This window comes from Lactuca sativa, chromosome 6, assembly GCF_002870075.4.
Source record: "Lactuca sativa cultivar Salinas chromosome 6, Lsat_Salinas_v11, whole genome shotgun sequence".
NCBI classification, from domain to species: domain Eukaryota; kingdom Viridiplantae; phylum Streptophyta; class Magnoliopsida; order Asterales; family Asteraceae; genus Lactuca; species Lactuca sativa.
Window position 1 is genome coordinate 156,781,513 of NC_056628.2, and position 5,619 is coordinate 156,787,131.

The 5,619-nt window shown below is 34.5% G+C and overlaps 1 long non-coding RNA gene across 1 annotated transcript; it reads right to left on the reverse strand.

The window, feature by feature from the left end:
- Nucleotides 1-3,556: 3,556 nt before the first annotated feature.
- On the reverse strand, nucleotides 3,557-4,766 carry LOC122194622 (uncharacterized). The gene is made up of 2 exons (XR_006183979.1): nucleotides 3,918-4,766; nucleotides 3,557-3,813 (listed from the first exon to the last, which is right to left on the reverse strand). It is a non-coding gene; the product is annotated as an uncharacterized LOC122194622 (long non-coding RNA).
- Nucleotides 4,767-5,619: the final 853 nt, after the last annotated feature.

The following is a 5,619-nucleotide window of genomic DNA, read 5'->3' on the forward strand; positions in this document are numbered from 1 at the left end:
TGAGCAAAATTGGCCGGCACCCTCGCATCCCTTTTATAGGGTCTGGAAGCCTCGCGTACGCTGGGCGTACGCAACGTCATGCATGAGCGCATCCTCGGTCGAAGCATCGGAGCGATGTGGATGAGTCGGAGCCTAGCATCCGAGTATGCTGGGCGTAACCTGGATTGGTCCGATGACTCCTTCTTCGGATAATACCGGATTTTAATTAAATTTATTTATTAATTAATTAGTAAACTTCAAAAATTCATATCTTCCTCATACGAACTCTGTTTTCGACGTTCTTTATATCCACGCGAAGGTGAGACTACGATCTACAACTTTCGTTTAGACTCCGTCGGCAAATCTTGACTTTATTTTTAATATTATATTATAATAGGTCGGGACAGGAAAAGTCCGTTAAAGTTCCATAACTTCTTCATCCGATGTCCGTTTCCGTCAGACTTTTTACCGTTGCGCTAGTATTGTTGAGTCCGTCGATTCTCATTTAGATCGTGTTGGCTAAAAGTCTCTCGATCTCTATTTCGAGTTTTTAGCTGTCTACTGTTATATATCTGTAACTTAGAATAATCACAACTTCCTCATACGAAGTCAGATTTGGATGTTCTTTTTATGCACGTTTACGGTTTAATGATATCTAAAACTTTTATTTAGATACCTAAGGCTAAAAAGTATTGTACTGAAACTTCGCATTTTCTGTCTATCAGTATTGTTGGTTTTGCCGAGAATCTTCGGTTGGTCATAACTTCTTCGTTATAACTCGGATTTTAAGGTTCTTTATATGTATGAAAACCTTGATACAATTTCTACTACTTTATTTAACCCAAATAAGATTTTAGGAAAGTTAATTTTTGACCTAAATTTGACTTGCGTTCCATCATATTGCCTCCAAATATCGAGTTGTCACAAAAATGAAGGTTGAAGGTGTGAGAGAAGTGTTGAACCCGGCACCTCTATTTATAAGCTGTGAAACAGCTCTACTCGACGAGTTGGTACTTCTACTCGTTGAGTCCAGGCTAGGTGTCACCATTCTGGTGGCAGAACGTGGGTGGCCTACATTGTGTCACGTCACCCCTTTTGCAGCAGCACCCTGCCGACTTCTAAACCCCGTAACTTTCACATACAAGCTCCGTTTTCGACGTTCTTTATATCCACGCGTAGGTAAAAACAAAATCTACAACTTTCCTTTTGACTCTGTCAGCTAATTCTCGACAGATCTTAAATTTAACAGTAGGAGGAGATTATACTGTTAAATGACCGCGTAAAATTCATAACTTCTACATACGGACTCTGTTTTCATCTGTCTTTTTATTTTTGAGTTCCTATTAATGAAATATTCAACTCTCATTTAGGTCGTGTTGGCCAAAAACCGCTCGATCTTAAATTCGAGTTTCGGGTCGTGCACTACTATGTCAAATCTTAGAAAATTCATAACTTCCTCTTACGAAATCAGATTTCGGCGTTCTTTTTTTGTATGTTCTCGGTTTAACGTTTACTAAAACTTTTGTTTAGATCACCAGGCTAAAAATTCTTCTATCGTAAATTCACTATTTACGTCTTCCCGGTGTCGTGCCGGTTCCGTCGCGAAACTTCGACGGGTCATAACTTCTTCGTTATAACTTGAATTTCAGCGTTCTTTATATCCCTGAAATCCTCGTTTCAACCACTACAACTTTATGTAAAGATATAGTGCTTATCTCTCACTTTAAATTTGACGCTTATTTTTATTCTTTATTAATTATACCTTCATAATTAAGTATAAAACACATAATTCACATAATACTCAAATTTTTCATTTTTATTACTTCAAAAAGAGTTACAACAGTTGACCTAGACTATTACATCATCTACCAATGCTTAGTCCTGACACACAGGCGTTACAGAAAACAACATGCAGTAAAAATGATGAGGTTGGTGAAGGACATAAAGGATCCAAACCAAATGGTGAAGGAGTAGAAGCAGCATATAGTGGATCAAAATCAGTGAATGGTTATTTCAGACATATTTGTACTTGTTTGGTTGTTATGTAATGAATGTGCATGTTAGGGATGAAAGTGGGTCCAAACCCGACACGTTAGAACCGGACCCGGAAAACCCGAAAACCGGAATTGAAGGATTTGAAGACCCGAAAACCGGACCGGTATATACAAACCAGTTCCGGTTCGATTCCGGGTATGTGGCCAGGTTAAGTGGGTCTAGAACCGAAAAAACCGGAAATGTCAAAATGGATAGAATGAAACCGGGTAAAGTGGATTTAGAACCGGAAAAATGAAGAAAAAACTGAATTTTTGTATATATATATATATATATATATATATATATATATATATATATATATATATATATATATAAAAAAACTGTAACCTAAGGAAATGAAATTTAATTTTCAATGAAGATCATAGATTTTAAGAATTTTACATATATTAATTAATTGGATCAGACTCATAAAAAGTGGTTTTAATGTGTCATGTTGGAATATTTTAGGCTTTAGATAACTAGCATTAGTTTATTTGTCAACACTTTTTTAGGGTTCTATCATCTTATATATAATTGGTTTGAATATAATTGGTTTGAATGTTTGAATTTTCTGTTATGGTTTTAATTTGCTGAGTATAAAGTCTAACAATTTGGATTTTCTTATGGCATTGGATCAAACTCATCAAAACAATATACGATAACGAACGAATTTGTAAATTACTAATGATTCACTATTTTGTACATAATAAGGCATTTTATGTTTAATCATTTTAAGAAGGCTGTTGTAATCTAAAGATGCTCATAAATACAAATACAATTTGTTAGTAAGAGACAAACCACCAAATTTCAATTTTCTAAAGATGCTTAATAAATATAAATACAATTGGTTAGTACGTCATCACAGAGAGTAAAGGTGTGAATTGATTTTTATTTGCTAGTTACGTGATCACAGAGAGTAGGTTGATGTCGATCACAATGGCCAAGTAAGGAAAAAATCAATAATGAAGAGGAATACCGATCACAGATTGAAGAGCACCATCGAACAATGTGAAAAATATGAAGACAATGATGTGCATACGTATCCGATTAAGCTAATGACTAAGTCGACGTAGCTTAAAAACTCTCAACATTTCGGGTTTCCGGCCCAATTACCCGGTTCCGGTTCTTTTACCCGGACCCGGTGGACCAATACCCGGAATGCCCGAAACCCGAATAAGGCTATTCCTAAAACCCAATACCCGGACCGGTTTAGCATATTCTAGTTCAACCGGTTCCGGTTCCGGTTTTCCGGCTATAAATCTCATGCCTAGTGCATGTTGCATGTTACCCAGTGTACATGGGGTCAATAGTTTAAGGAAACAATGCTAATTTGGTTTGGTTACAAGGGAACATGTGGTCCTTATACATTCAGTGGACACATGTCCAATAAGTGTTGATAATGGTTGTGATCCTTGTATAGCAACTTACTTAATGTAATGCAATGGTGAACATTGAGTAGATGATTTAATACAATAACTTAAAGGGTAATACAATAAACTAATTAATATGAATAAATTACACAACCATTCATGGTAAACATCCATAACAAAGAAAATCACATAACCATTATAAGTTTTAAACGTCACTTACATGACAGCTTGTTCATAATTTAACCCAAATGACTTTGATTACAACTTGTACATAACTAAACAAAAAAATCCAACTACAGACTAAGTACAAATTCAACTTAAACACCTCGAATTGAAGCTTTTTCTTCGACCTAATCAACCCACGTACGATCACACCTTCAGTGTTGCACTTTACTTCATCAACCTAAGCTATAAAACCTGAACAAGCTTCCTGTTTGCAATAATGTGCCTCGATTAAAAAAAAAAAAAAAAAAAAAAAAAAAAAAAAAAAAAAAAAAAGGATTAAATTAAGAACATGAACAAACTACAATTTACCTTGTTTGGACATGCATAAAATGGTCTTCTGGGGCTATTGCTAGTCTGCGATGTTTGTATTATTGCAGTACTTCCACATCCACATTCCATGTTATTCGTTATCTTGCTTAACAGTGGGGAGTATATGAAGGAGCAAACAAAGTGAGAGAATGAAACGGGTAGGTAGAGAAGAAGCTTTTTTCAGATTTCGAGTACGTGGAAAAGACTCAAATACCACACCATGTAAGGCATGTGGGGTTCACTAACACAATACTTTTTCCTTCTTCCCACTTAACATTCACTGGTGACATATTTTTTTGTATGTCAGAAAATAAGAAAATAACAAAAACAAAAATGTTACATCAAAACACCTGACTTGATCATGTTTTTCATTCATCATTGGAGTAAGGTTAGAAAATTCCTGTCATGAAGACAGTTCTTTTACAATCATCGACATATATCGCCAAAAAAACACAAAATCTAAATACTTATATGCTTCATAACCACCCTTCGCCCAAGCTTGACAACAAAATGGAGCACAACCACCAGCAACACGAGCATCCCTACCACCATGCCACCCATCGCAACACCAAAAACTTGAAACTTATTGTCATGGTCATCCAACTTGTGATCCTTCAAGTTTGACAATGTAGTCTTGTCCAAGCTGGTCCTTCAACCGCTGCATTTCTCTTTGGTTGTCTGCAATCTTCTAATCACATTCAATGAAGATGGAATGGATCACATTGTAGTTGATATCTTCATGAGAATTTAAGGAGTCGGTTGAAGGTGGTGGAGTCGACATTGACGTTATTTTAGGGTTCTTCTCCGAGGGTGTTTTGGCCAAAAATAGTAAAGAAGTTTTAGGTTTGTTTTTGCATAAAACCCCACATGGATTTGTCCATGTTTAAGATTCCCACCTAAACCACCGATTGCCTCTAGTCTAAAGGTTGTTGGGGGTGTTGTTGGTATTTAATGGCAGTAATAAATCCTTGCATGCGTGACAATGAGGTGACTTAGTAGTGAGTCTATGCTGACTCACTAGGTTATTTGTATAAAGGGACCATTTAAAACGGTAAAACAATAATTTGTGTCATTCAAATGCAAAAAATAGTCAGAAGATTATTTAAACCAATATATTAAAGTTTGCAGGGCTAAAGTGACAATAACCCAATAAATATCAATATTTTCAATTAATTTATTCAATTGAAAATTTTAATAAACTCGCCGCAAGGTACGAAAAATCACCACTCATTATCAGTTACTATAAGAAGGTTACGGTATTTGTTATATTCCGTAAGTTTTCTAATTTTATTTTTCTAAATACTTTTATTAATTGATTCTTACTATATCGTATAAATTACTTTGTTCTTAAGATAGTAATTTAGAGAAAGTATGAAAACAAAAGAATATATTCCTTTTACACTTTAAACCGTTTTCTTGAAAAAAATGGACATAAAATGAACAAAAAAAAAATCGAAATTTCTTTTACATTTTACACTGTATTTTTTTATTGTACTCGATCTCACTATAAAAAAATAATATTTTATAAAGTTTTTACAAATAACTACTCAAAAATCAAATGTTGTGTAAAAGATTACACACTAATGACTATATACATATCATATAAACATGCTTTAGGTTAGTAACATGTTTTGATTTTTGTTCATTTTAAACAACGTAACTTTATTAATTTACATGAAATAAGCATGTTTCTTTCCATTGA